Below are 15273 nucleotides of genomic sequence, written 5' to 3'. Positions count from 1 at the left end.
CATGTTTACATGAATGCTCTTAGATAACGCTATCGTTCCTGCCCCTACCACCTCCGCTGGCCACACGTTCCAGGCTGCCACCGCCCTATGTGTAAAGAACTTCCCACATATATATGCCCTAAACATTTTTCCTCTCACTTTAAACTCATGAGTAATTGAGTTCCACAATCTGGGGAAAATGCTTCTTGCTATCCACCCTGTGTATATCTGTCTTGACTTTGTTGACCTCACCTTCGTCTTTGTAATGAAAATAGTCCTAATCTATTCGATCTTTCTTCATAATCAGCACCGTCCATCCCAGGCAGCATCCTGGTGAACTTACTCTGTACCCTATTCAAAGCATCCACATCCTTTTGTTAATGTAGTGACCAGAACTATGTGCAGTATTCCAAATGCGGACAAACCAAAGTCCTATGCAACTGTAGCAGGACCTGCCAGCGCTTGTACTCAACACCTGATCCAATGAAGGAAAACATACCATATGCCACCTTGACCACTTTAATGACCTGTGTTGGCATCTTCAGAAAACAATGGACGCGAACACCCAGATCTCGCTGTAAGTCAATTTTCCCCAACACTTTTCCGTTTACTGTATAGTTCACTCTTGAAATGCATGACCTCGCATTTGCACAGATTGAACTCCGTCTGCCATTTCTGTGCCCATCTCTCCAATCTATCCATATTCTGCTGTATTCTCTGACAGTCCCCTTCACTATCTGCTATTCCAACAATCTGCAAGTTTGCTAATCAAGCAACTGGTACCTTCTTCCAAATCATTGATATATATCACAAACATAACTGGTCCCAGCACTGGTCATAGGTCTCCATTTTGAGAAATCCCCTTCCACTATTACTGTCTGTCTTCTGTTGCCCAGCCAGTTCTCTATCCATCTAGATAGAACACTCTGGACCGCATGCAATTCAACCTTTTCCTTCTGCCGACCATGGGGAACCTAATAAAACGCCTTACTCAAGTCCCTCAGTATCTTCTCCAGCAGCTTCCCTACCACTGATGGCAGGCTCGCCGGTCTAAAATTACCTGGATTATCCCCGCTATCCTTCTTCAACAATATTAGCAATTCTCCAGTCGTCCGGGACCTCATCCATGTTCAATCATCCTGTGAAGATATATGTTAAAGCCCCAGTTATTTCCACACTCACATTCCTCAGTAACCTGTGGTTGAGCCCATCCGCATTTGAGGGCTTGTCTACCTTAATACCTTTCAGAGTATTCAAAGCTTCCTCCCTCTTTATGTCGACTTGACCCAGAGTACTCAGAGATCTATCCCTAATCTCAACACCCGTCATGTCCCTCTCCTTCTTGAATAAAGATGCAAAGTACACGCTAAGAATCTCATCCATTTTCTCTGACTCCATGCATAACTTTCTTCCTTTGTCCTTGTGTGGGCCAAACATTTCTAGTTACCATCTTGCCTGGATATCCTTATATATGAAAAGAAGTTTTTGGGATTTTCCTCAACTCTGTTTGCTAACGATATCTCATGACCACTTTTAACTGTCTTAAAACCTCGATAGTTACTGTGAAATGTAGCTCGTGAAAAGAAAATAAACATTTGTTCGTGAAAGTGGGAACTCAGACCTTTTCAAAGTGAGTTGTGCCAAAAGAAAATTGAAATCCGTCTCAGTGCAAATAAAAAGCAAGAGAAGCAAACTCTTGGGAAGAGTAATTTTCAGCCACTGTCCCCTCAAAGTACTTCTGAGGTAGGAAAGAGTGAGGGTTTGTAATGAGGGCACAACAGTAACCATGGGTGGTTTGAACATGCAAATTGTCTGAATTAATCAACTTGACAGTGATATCCTTGAATAAAGATTGAGAGAGTGTATGAGAGATTATTTCTGAGAGCAGGACGTCATGGAAGCAACCAGAGAATGGTGGCTCAGTGGTTAGCACAGCACCAGGGTCCCAGGTTCGATTCCAGCCTCGGAGGACTGTCTGCGTATGGTTTGCACATTCTTTCCCTGTCAGCGTGGGTTTCCTCCCACAGTTCAAAGATGTGCAGGTCAGGTGAATTGGCCATGCTAAATTGCGCATTGAGTTAGGTACATTACTCAGAGGGTAATGGGACTGGGTGGGTTACTCTTCGAAGGGCCTATTTCCATACTGTAGGGCGTATAATCTAATATATATTTGATATTATGTAACAAGGAAGGATTGGTGGATGATCTTTGCCTTGGAAGGAGTAACTACAACATGCTGGAGTTTCACATTCAGATTGAAAGAGTGAAGACTGAGTCATACATGAGAGTTTTAGTGTTAGGTAAAGATAATTATACTGACCTAAGGAAGGATTTGGCTGTTGTGGTCTAGGGGGAGAAAAGAACAGTCAAAGGCAGGACAGCTGAAGAAATCTGGCTAAGGACCGACGAGGAATTGCATTACAGAGAAAAATCATCCATATCTTGATAAGGAAGTCAAGGATAACATGAAGGCAAATCCCAGTGCATATCATACGGCACACGTTAGTCACACTGTGGAGGATTGGGCAAGTCAGTGGCCTCGTGGTGTTATCACTGAATTCTTATGTGATAAACCCAGGTATTGTTTTGGTGATCTGGGTTCAAAACTGGAATTACGTTGTGGATGATGGTTATGGATCGATTGACCAGAAAAACTCACCTGGTTCACTGACGTCCTTTAGGGAAGGAAACTGCCGTTTTACCATATATTCACAACTCTCAGGCTGAAGACGTTTCTCCTTATCTCCGTTCTAAAGATGTTCTCTTGACTCTCAGGCTATGTCCTTGAATCCTTTCTCTCCTGACAGTGGAAGCATCTTCCCAACATCTACTCTGACCAGGCAACCAGTATTCTTTATGCTTCTATTAGAGCCCCCTTCATCCTTATAAACTCCAGCGAGTATCGACCCAGAGACTACATATGTTGATCTTGTCATTCCTAGGATCATTCGTATGAAGTTCCTCTGAACACGCTCCGGGTTGGTACATCCTTCCTGAGTTATGGGGCCCAAAGTGGTACACAATACACCAAAAGTGGTCTGACCAGAGTCTTATAGACCCGCGAAAATCGATCTCTGCTGTAATATTCAGGTCAATTCAAAAGAAATGTCATCATCGTATTTGCCTTTCTGACCAGACAGGCCAACTGAAATAATAATCTTACGAGGGACAATAATAAATTTATCATGGAGTTATAAAAAGGAATAATGATTAAAGCATGCTGGGAAGTAGAACCCAGCCTTGACCAAAGTCTCTGTGCTCATCCACATGCTGCAGAATGCAGACAGGCTGCAGCTACCCAGAGATGGTTTGCAAACAAACCTGACTGCTACAGACCCTGTAATACATATCTGAAGTTGGACCTGAATGGGACAATGGAATGTCGCCCTTGGCCCATCAATGTGACAACCCCAGGTTGGATCTGATTGATTAGGGTAAATGAACTGATCATTTCATTGGCAGATTCTCCACATCCTCCCAAAAGGCGTGAAGGCTTGGAAGGATAAGAATCACCGTAATACCGCTTAAAGAGTGGTAACTCGAGAATAACCACTGAAAGAAAATATACCTACAAGACCATCAGAAGAACAAGAAGACTTCACCACGTGGAATCCGGTCAACTTCTAGTGGGGTGGTATGTGATCGTCCAAAGTTAATTTAAACCATAAGATAGATTGTACTGTTTTTCATTACATTGTAATACTTTTTATTGTTCTAATATCAATTGTGTTCAATATAAGAATACAATTGTTCAAAAGAGTTGTCTCAGTTCTTTTGCTGAATATAAGATTTCAAACACACTGTGTGGCAGATACAGCAGTTTCCTAACTACTGACACAACCTGCATATTTACCTTGACATAATCCTGACTGAAATTCGCAACTCTCTGCACTTCACACTTCTGAATTTTCTCCCCAGCTATAAAATTGTCCATGCCTTTCTTCATCCTACTAACGTGCATCACCTCGCACTTTCCCAAGTGGACTCCATCTGCTACATCATTGTCCACTCTCCTACCCTTTCTAAATCCTGCTGCAGCCTCCCTGTCATCTCTATGATACCTGTTCCTCTATCTACCTCTGCATCATCTAAAACCCTCGCTGGATTGCCCGAAGTTGCTTCATCTAGATTGTTAATGTACTAAGTATAAAGTTGTGGATCCCTTGCAGAACACTAGTTGTCATTGGCTGCTATCCTGAGAAGGACCCTTTTATTCCCACTCTCTACCTTCTGCCAGACAGTCAAGCTGTTGTATATGCTAGCACTTTATCTCTGATACCATGGCCGCTTCTCTTACTCAGCAGCTACCTGTGAAGCACCTTGTCAACGTCCTTCTTGAAGTCCAGACACATAGTATCCATTAGCTCTCCTTGGTCTAACCTGCTTGTCACATCCTCAAAGTGTTCTAACAGATTCATTAGCATGACTTCCCCTTGATGAAACCATACTGACTTCGCCCTCCTTTACGATGCACTGGCAAATATTCAGAAATCTCATCCTTCACAATGGATTTCAGGAACGTACCCACGACCAGGGATAGGCTGGTCAGTTTGTAATTTTCTGGTTTTTGCCTTATTCCTATTTTAAACAGTGTGTCAGCGAGATCCAAGATGGCGGCGAGCCAGGAGGTCTGAGTCTGTAGCGCTCCACCCAAGTCTCAGGCAGTGAGGTACCCACCCTCACCTCACCTGTTAAATTGCTAAAAGAGTTTTTGCCCAGCAGCCTTGGCCATTCTACATCAAACTTTAGCAGTCTGATGCTTTTTAAAACGAACACAGGTAAAGGCGCTCGCAGTTCACAACAGACAGCGACTTCTGTCCCACTACCCCTAAGCAACAGAGACAGCTGCGGCCGCCCCGTGGGCCTGACTTGCAGGGAAAAGCCTAATCTCGGAGTTTCTTAAACTCAGAGAGAAGATTGATGAGTTCATTGAAGAGACGCTATCCAGGTGGAAGTCAATCTCGGTCATGCTGCAGAAACATGACGGAGAGATCAAGAAACTCGGGCAGCGTGTAGGGGTGGGGCAGACCAACGGGCCGTGGCCTCCAAGAAAACTGCTGAGTAATCCATGGGTCAGGTCTGGGCTCTAGAACATCAAGTCCGGACCTTAGATGAACATATTGATGACCTCGAAAATCGAGCTCATCGGGAATATATTCGGTTGCTGGGCCTTCCCGAACGGGAGGAGTTGATTTCCTGGAGCAATGGCTCCCACAGCTGCTGAAACTGGAGTCGGCGCTGGGCTGGTTGCCGTTTGAGCGGGCCCATCGGGTTGCTGTGCGCCGGCTCGGGTTGGACCGGCGCCCCCGCCAGGTGATAGTTGAACTTCAACATTAGAGGGAAAAACAGATGCTGCTGGAGTCCACCAGAGTGTTGGGGAAGGATCCCCATGCCGTGATATACAAGGGCTCCAGGATAATGTTGTTCTCTGGCTGTGGTCCGCAAGAGGAAGGCATGTGATGAGGTGAAGAAGCGTCTGAGGGATTTGAATATTCAATATTCCATCCAATACCGGCAATGCTATGCTGCAGTCATGGAGGATCCGTATATGACTTCAGATCACCGGAAAAAGTAAAAGAATTCCTAGATGCTCTCAAAAAGTCTGCAGGGTTGGAACTGTGTCGATAATGAATTTATTTTGCCCCCATTTTCTTCTTTTTTTCCTCCTCCTGTCTTCATTTTTTTTACTTCTTTATCTTTCCGGAGTGGTGGGGGAGAGGAAGTGCTCGTTCCTTATCCTTTCTATGGATTCTTATCTATACTTCGTGCGGTTTATTTGAGAGTTGGCGGACGTTTCTGTTTTTTTTTATTTGTTTGATTATTACTTGTTGAGATTGTAATTTTACATATTTTCATCTTGTCCTTTTTTGCTAAGTGTATCAAGCTGTTGATGAGGGGGGTCGCCACTTTTAAATTCTGTTTTATAAAACGTTGGAATTTATTTACTCGACTTTGTAATGCCTGGGTCGATGGCATGCCTCTGGCTGAGGGATGTTATGGTGGGATTATTGGAAGGTAGTTGTGCATTCTCTGAACAAGGGAGAAAATCTCCTTTTAAATATGTTTAGTTTTAATTGTTTTTGGGAATAGTTCTTATTTGTTTTGATTTAGCTGTTTGAATGAGTGTTTTATGTGCGAATCACTTTTGGTTTTTATTCAATGTCTTTTAGATGGGGATCTCCCTCCTGGGCGCTCTCGGGCTTGCTTTGATTATCATGGCTAGTCATTCGTTTAGGTGGTGCACCTGGAATGTAAAGGGGTGCCACTCATTAATCAAAAGGAAAAAGATATTATCAAATATTAAAAAAAAGAAAGGGTGGATGTAGCCCTTCGACAGGAGACACATTTACTTGATAAGGAGCATTCGAAGCTGCAACAGGGTGGATTTGGCCAAGTGATTTTTCATAATTCAGCTCAAAAAGTAGGAGAGTTGCCAATCTTATTGGGAAGAATCTTCCCTTCCAAATGCTAAGCCAGATAAAAGATAAGTCTGTACATTATATATTAATTAAAGGCTTAATATATGGAGAGGAATACAGGATGTGGAATCTCTATTGCCCCCTGGTGCACCCTTTTAAATTTGTAATAGAACCATTCTCCAATTTGATGGCACTCGGAGTACACCACACAATTATAGTGGGAGATTTTAATTGCATCATCAACCCAGGAGTGGACAGAATACTTAAGATCTCTGCGGGCATATCTATGAGATCTAGGCAGTTGGCGGATCTGAGTAGCTAGTTGGAGCTGTTAGATGTGTGGACGTGCCTTCACCCTGAAGGTAGAGACTTTACTTTTTATTTTAACCCATACAAGTCCCATACCAGAATCGATATGTTTCTTTCCCTATCCTTTTGAACTCAATATTGTTTTGTAAAGTACGTAATATAATGATTTCCAACCATGACACTATATATGGAGGTTAAGACAAGTGATGATGAGAAAGGTCCACGACATTGGCGTATGGACATTTTCTATTGAAGGATAGCAAGAACATTAAATATTTCTCACAGGAATTTAAAACCTTCTGGTATATCAACTCAGGCACGGCCAGTAACCCTTCGATGATGTGGGAGACTGCTAAGCCATACGCGTGAGGCTTGGTTATCTCATATTCTGTGACCCGAAAAAGACAAAAGGGAGAACAGCGTCTGCTCGAGTGTCGCCTGAAGTATGCTGAGACAGTATATGTGCATTAATAAACTACAGCGGATCACAGCCCTTAGTGCAACTTTGAAACCCACACTTATTCAAACAGCAAAGAGGGAGATATTATTTGCGAAGCAAAGATTATTTGAATACAGTGACAAGCCTGGCAGAAAGAAAAACCCTCCCCAAGCTATTATATCTATTAGAAAGAGTGCTGATTCCCTGACTTGCGATTATAAAATGATCAATGCAGCCTTTAAAAAAGCTTTATTTCGAATTGTATAGGTCACAGGGCTATGACGATAGAACGAGGAAGATAGAGTCTTTTGGAAAAAATATCTGGCCCACCCGGGCCTAACCTCGGAGCATGTGTTGTTCTTGAATGCCCCCCTGGCAACCCAGGAAGTACAGGAGACAGTGCGGCAGCTCCAGAATGGCAAAGCACCCTGACCAGACGGATTGCAGGCTGTGTTCTATCAAGAATTTATTGGGGAATTGATCATACCATGAGGCGCCTTTGCTGGCCTCTGAGGTTCATGATTGGATTCCTACAATACTACACTCTGCTGGCCTCTCCACACTACTGCATCAGTGGCACAGCTTTTAGCTCTCGAAGATAACAAATCCTTTACTGTGAATCTCTCAAAATGCACGGCCGTTTGATTTTTCAAATATTATCTTTAGAAGCACAGAGCAGTTTTTTTATGATACTAAGCCATGTTATTCCTGCATCATTACCAACACTACTGGGCCTTTTTTGGGAGTTTTCAATACTTTCTCACGTAATTTTTAACCATTGCTACTCACAAATTGATAAATAAATTCATCTAATTGCCTGATAAAATGGTCCAGTCAGAGGTGAGCATTTCCATTCTGACAGGTCCAAGTATATTTGCAACCCTCCATCTAACAGCATTGGGTGTTTATGTGTGTGCGTGTTGACACTGCTGTCAGTTTGGATGGTGATGTAAACTGATGCCCTCCCTCTCTCCCTCCCTGATTGATTCCTCGAAGGTTATCACCCTCTGCCACTGTAACTGCAGTAGGGTGGGAAGGCCAGCTGAGGGAAAGATTGACTCATTTTCAGCACCACAGAGACTGTCAGACCTGCACCCGCGTAGAGATACTCACAGAGTAAAATACAAACACACAGGTACAAGGGGTGGGAGTGGAGATGGATATCGAGCACTCCACCAACTAGATTGACCCTTTCTGTCCTATTTCAAGCTGTTTCTCCTGGGATAGGAGACGGGGACGGATGGAGTGAGGGTGGGGGTGGGTGATCCTGCTGTTAGTGTTTGTACAGGTGTTGGGAGGGAGCTGGTGACGTGTCCAGAGGGGGTCAGTCAACAGTGTCATAGGGGGGAGAGAGAGCGGAAGGCATTGCATGCAGCAGTGAGCGTGGTGGAGCATGAAACTTGTTTTGGGGTAGGTGCTGTAACAGATATACAGTGAGTGTGAGGTAGCAGAGAGAATACAGCGACCATTACCTTGACAAAGCGGGGAAGGTTATTGATGTTTGAGCTGTATTGCTGTACATTTCTTCAGACCACAGATACTGCACAGAGTTCAGACTATGCTCGGTGGGTCTGGTGCTGTGGCCCTCTCTAGGAAGAGAATGATCACCCTCTGTACTAGCCCAACCACCAGGACTTCTGTGCCCCTGTCGGCAAACTGTGGTGTAATTGCCCATTATCTGCCATGCTCAGGGTAAACTGCGCCGTGTATCTCCAACCTGAGAATGCTCAACCACTGGCCTTTTAAAGATGGCATCAGTGCCAGGGATCACGGAGTATCAGGGGCATCTGGATGATGGTGAGTACCTCCAGCCATGATGGGTGGGAGAATCGTGCTGGCAATGAATGGGAGAGACACCACGGAGTGTGTTGGGTCGTTAATGAAGTGAGTTTGATAAGGTAGCACCAGGAAACTAGCTTAGACTCGTGCAGACAATCCCTTTGTCATACGTAATGAAAGTGTTCCTGAGATAAATTGTTGTTAGATTCAACCCAATGTGTCGAAGACTTTGCTGACCCCAATCACAGTGACAACGCAGCAGCTGCTTGATCAGTGCTCTCCATCACAGAGAAGGAGCTAAACGTCACCTTACCTTTGGGAAATAAGGCAGTGGGGAGCGGGTGATTGAGATATCAGTAGGGGAGCACTTTATGGAAAGTCATCCTAATTCTATTAGTATTAAAACAGAGATTGAAAAGGATGAACCAGGTCTAAAAGTTAAAGTTCTAAATTGTTGAAAATCAATTTTGATTATAATCAAGAATTTTCTGAAGTCGATTCGGACAGATATTCGTAGAGAAGGGGACCAGCTGAGAAGTGGGAAGCCTTCAAAAATGGAACGTCAGGAGGACAGAGCCATGATGACACTGTTGGGGTGAAGGGTAAGGCTGGTACGTGTAACGGATGCTGAAGGATTGGAGAAACTGAGTTTCTGGTCACGGATAAGAGGGAAGGATATGTCAGGGTATAGACAGCAGGAATTGAGGGCTTTTTTACTTAATTCATTCAAGGGATGATGGTGTTGCTTGCTAGGCGAACATCTATTACCCATCCCTAATTGCCCAGAGGGCAGTTAACAGTCAACCACATAGCTGTGAGTCTGGAGTCACTTGTCGGCCAGACCAGGTAAAGATGGCAGTTTGTTTCCTTAAAGGGTGTCAGTGAACCAGATGGATTTTTCCGACAATCAGAATTGTCATCATTAGCCTCTTAATTCTTGATTTCAAGTGAACCACTAGAAAAGTCTGAAGGCGACAGGAGAATACTTAAGAAGGAAATTGGGAGTGTAAAAAGGGGACATGTGATAGCTTTTGCTAATACAGTTAAGGAGAACCCAAAGGAATTCCACAAATATGTTAAGGACAAAAGAGTAACTGCGGAGAGTATAGGACATCCTTAAAGGTCAGCAAGGCTGTCCATATGCAAAACCACGGGAAATGGGGGAGGTTGTGAACGAATATTTTGTCTCTGTAATTACTGTGCAGGAGGATAATGGAAGGTCGAGAACTTGGGAAATAAGTAATGGCATCTTAGAAAGTGTTTGTATTACAGAGAATCTGCTGGAGGAATTAAAACATGCAAAGTATGGAAAATTTCCTGACTTTTATTAGATGTACGCTAGATCTCTGTGGGAAGCTATGGAATGGATTGCTAGTCCCCTTGCTACACATAATAGCCACAGGTAAAGTGCCGGAAGACTGGAGGTTCGCTAACGTGGTGCCACTGCTTAAAGGATGTAAGAAGGGTAATAAGGAAAAACCAGTGAGCCTGACGTCAGTGGTGGGTAAGTTGTTGGAGGCAATTATGAGTCAAAGGATTTTCATGAATTTTCAAAAGCAACAGCTGATTAGGGATAGTCAGCATGGCTTTGTGCAAGCAATATTATGTCTCACTGACTTGATGGAAATTTTTGAAGAAGAGAGTAAAGATTAATTGAGATACAGTGATGTACATTGTCGATATTGACTTCAGTAAAGTGTTGAATAACTTTGTGCATCGTCATTCGTTTAACAAGGTTGGTTCAAATGAAATACATGGAGAACTAGCCATTTGGATACAAACCTGGCTCAAAGATCGGAGACAGAGGGTGGTGGTAGAGGGTTGCAATATCCTGGCAAAGGTTGCAATGCTCCCCATGCTGTGCAGAAAGTCCAGTTTATGGAGTAATCCACTAGCACGGCCTCACAGCTCTCCATCTTTGCTGTGACATTACACCAATTAATGGTGTCTGAGCTGGTTCTGTGAATCAGATTCAGAATTTGAGGCAATGGACCATTCTAGCGGATCTGGCAATGTCTATTCAATGTTTGCTTTCTTGGGATTGAACTCACCATGTCTTATTTATCCCGTTATTCCAATCCCCGAGCTCCTGGCCCATATTTTCACTGTTATCATTTAATAAATTACTTGTTTTTTTTCTGTATCTTTCCCTGGCCTTAGTTTTTGACTCCCTCGTGTATCGAATGCTTGCATGGTGAAACTCTGAAACATTGAAATGGCGTGTGTCAGGCTGTTGTTCACTTTCTGATGTGTCCGATGTGGTGCCCCAAGGACAGGGGTACTCCTGCAGCTCTGACGTTAATGTTTGAAACTTGGTATGCTCCTCCTCACGGAACGCCTCTGGTTCTCTCTCTCTCAGTTGATTATCCGGTCAGTAACACGAGGAAAATCCTGGAGTATAATTGTAAAGGAACAGGCATCTAACTTGTAGCTGAGGAGCTTCTGACTGACCCTTGTTATTGAAAAGGTAATGGATGTGCTCGGGATGAGTTGCTGGAGGTTGTGGTGTGAGCTCCCTCAGACATTCAGGGAGACCTGAGGATTTGGTGACACAACTCTGGATGGAACATGGGGACTGTAGTTACTGGGTCTGTAACTTGAACAACATATGGAGCAGAGACTGCAGAGAGGGGAAGCTCTGAAACCACGGAGTGAGTGCATGTGGAGAAAGGGATCTGCTGTATCTGTCTGTGTTTTTGCCTGGACAAGCACACCCTCTCACTCTCCCCGTTGCATACACTGATGCATACTTTCCGTTTCTGCTCCACTCACACTCTCCCTCTCTCACATGCGCACACGTGCACTCCACTCCATCCCACGCACGCATGCACACGCAGCCTCTCTCTCTCCCTCCTGCACTCACACAAACACCCCTCACTTTCTTTCACGTACAGTGTCTTTCTCTCCCCTTCACAGAGACACGCCCTCTCTCTCACACCCATGCACACACAATTAAACACACATGTATGCACATATAATCTACGGGTGAATTTGCATTTGCCCATTTGTATTTGCAGATGCATTTTATTTTGTTCCAAACACGCACAATTTGTAGACAGTCAGTCAGTGTGATATTTTATAAACTCCTACTTTGTAAATAAAACCAGTCTGACTCCAGATGAAGACACAGACAGCGTCTAAACAAGGCCTCACGCTTAGAATGCATTGTCTGACCGCAGGTCTTCCTTCATACATGAAGGTATCACCAGGCAGTGGACTTTAAACAAATTCTGAGATTTGCATATTAATCAATCAAACTTGCACCTCCATATTAACTGATTAAGTATTTAAGAGTCATCGTAGATGTTTACAGTTATAAGGAAAAGATCAAAGGGTTGTACAACTTATGTACAACGCTTTGATCTTTTCCTTATAATATCTCTGTTTAAGATTTTCCTCTCTCTTCCACCTGATGAAGGAGCAGCACAATGAAAACTTGTGTTTACAAATAAACTCATTGGGCTGTAACATGGTGTCGTTTGATTTTTGACCTTGTCCAAACCAGTAAAAAACCAGGGGCTCCATATCGTGGTTTTTACTGGTTAGCTAATCCTCTCCCCTAGCAAGTAAATTGTTCCTAGCCCCATGTGTTATTGATGCATATTAATCTTTTGCGAAAAACATTATGCACTGATGTCTGGAAGTCCAGATATAATGTAACTATATGATCCCCATTATCGAACTTGCTTGTTACATTTTTAAAGAAGCTGGAAAAGCTCGCGTTGTTTACTTTGGAGCAAAGAAGACTGAGGGGGATGTGAGTCAGAAGGATAAGATTACAAATGTCATGGGCAGGGTGGATAGACAGCAGCTGTTCTTTTTAATCAAAGGGGCAAAAACAGGGGAACACACATTTAAAGTGAAGGGTTTGACGATTAGAGAGAATTTGTGGATTGTTTTTCACCCAGATGATGTTGGGGTCTGGAATGTACTTCCTGAGAGGGGAGTTGTTATGGTAACCACATAACAGCTAAAAAGGACTTAGGCCAGCTCATGGAGTTTCATAACATGCCTGCCTGCAAGCTTTATGATGGAGAGTAGACTATGCTGTATTTCTGACGGTATGAGTCGAACATGCTCCTATGACTTTATAGTGTGGACATGAATGGGTGGTTTTCTGAAGAGAATATTAACAAGAATTATAAGGGTGAACGGTCAATGGGAAGGGTTAGAGAAAACAAGTGCAGCTTCGTTACAGTCTGAACCCAGAGATGGAGAACAGAGAACAGGGCAACCGCAGAACTATGAAGCAACTACTTCAGTCCAGTCTTCACAGTAGAAAACAAACCAAACCAATCAAATTTCCCAGCAAGATTGGAAAGCCGAAGTCTCTAGAGAAAAAAAAAATGAAATTAATAAATAAATGTTTTGGGAGAAATTATTGGGATTGAAAGTATGGTTGAATTTTGAATACAGATGGAAAGTGAGAAGGTAAAGTCCAATACCAGGGTTCTGTGCTTACTCAAAGTAGACAACAATAGGATGAGGGAAGAGTTGGCTAAAGTTGACTGGAAACAAATACTTCACGGTGGAACCATTGATGAACAGTGGATGGCTTTCAAAGTAATTTTTCCAAGTGCTCAGCAACATCATATAATAGTGAAATGGAAGGACTGTAGGAAAAAGGGTAATCTGGCATGAATTTCTCAGGAAATACGAGAGGCTATCAAAATAAATAAATGGCATAAATAATTGCCAAGACCAGTGGGAAACTAGAAGATTGTGAAAACTATAAAGGTCAAAAGAGAGCAACTAAAAAGCAATCAAGAAACATAAGATAGATTATGAGAGTAAACTACCTCAGAATATAAATTCAAACAGCTGCCCTTTGATCGCTTTTAAGTTCCTTCCCTCTTACCTTAAACTTATCCTATCTGGTATTGTACACCTCCACCCTAGGGAAAAACATTGTCTATTTATCCTATCAATGTCACTTATGATTTTATAAACCTCTGTAAGGTCATCCCTGCCTCTCCATATATCTCAAAACCTCCCATCTCCGTCACATCCCATTTTAAATACTTTTGTCCCCTTTCCACGTTATAACATCATTCCTATAGCAGGGCGACAAGACTTTTACTCAGTACTCCAAATGTGGCCTTACCATTCTCTTGTACAGCCACAACATGATGCCCCAATCCCTAAAGTTAATGCTCTGACCGATGAAGGTAAGCGTGCCTAATTCTTTCTTCACCGCCCTGTCTACCTGCGACTCCACTTTCAAGGAACTATGTACCTGCATCCTACGTTTCTCTGTTCGAATATACTCCCCAGTGTCCTACCGTTAAAAGTATAAATCCGGCTCTAGTTTGTCTAACAAACTGCAACACCTCACATTTGTCTGCATGAAGCTCTACCTGCCAATCCTCAGCCTACTTTCCTAGTTGATCAAGATCTCATTGTCCTCTAACATAACCTTCTTCACTGTCCACTATTAACACGAATTTTGGGAGTTTTGTCTACGAACTTACTATCCATGGTTCCTATATTCTCTTCCAAATAATTTACAATAACAATCATCAGCAGCAGCCTGGTCCTTGTGGCATATCACTGGTCACAGTCCTCCAATTTGAACAATAGATCTCTCCCAGCACCATCTACCTCCTACTGTCAAGCTAATGTTGTATCTAATTGACTTGCTTTCCCTGATCCTCTACGATTTAACCTTATTACTCAGTCTACCATGAGGAACCTTGTTGGGCCACACTAAGGTCCACGTAGACAACGTTTGCTGCTTTACCTTCATCTATCTATGGGCTACACGCTGGCTCAATGGGCGGCGCGGTCGCTCAGTGGTTATCACTGCTGTCTCACAACATCAGGGACCCACGTTCAATTCCCACCTCGGGTAATTGTCTGCGTGGATTTTGCACATTCTCCCTGTGTCTGCGTGGGTTTTCTCTGGATGCTCCGGTTTCCTCCCACAGTCAAAAGATGTGCAGGTTTGGTGAATTGCCCGGAGTGTTAGGTGAATTAGTCAGGGGTAAATAAAGTGGGGTTGGGTTTCTCTTTGAAAGGTCGGTATGGATTTGTTAGGCCGCAGGGCTTATTCCCACACTGTAGGTAATCTAATCTAATTTCCCGATCACCTCTTCAAAAACTGAAATCTAGTTTTGAGACATGGATTCCCAGACACAAAGCCGTGCTGAATATCCCTAATCAGTCCTTGCCTTTCCAAATGCATGTAAATCTGCCTCTCGGAATCTCCAACAAGCACTTACCCACCCTTGATATCAAATTCACTGGTCTGTAGATTCCTGGGTTTACCTTGCATTCTTGTTACACATAATGCAACGACATTAGCTGTCTTCCTGTCCTCCAGCACCTCAACCCGTGGCTGAGAATGAT

This window comes from Chiloscyllium punctatum, chromosome 18 (genome assembly GCF_047496795.1).
Source record: "Chiloscyllium punctatum isolate Juve2018m chromosome 18, sChiPun1.3, whole genome shotgun sequence".
Taxonomy (NCBI): Eukaryota; Metazoa; Chordata; class Chondrichthyes; order Orectolobiformes; family Hemiscylliidae; genus Chiloscyllium; species Chiloscyllium punctatum.
Note: the sequence above shows the minus strand (reverse complement) of the source record.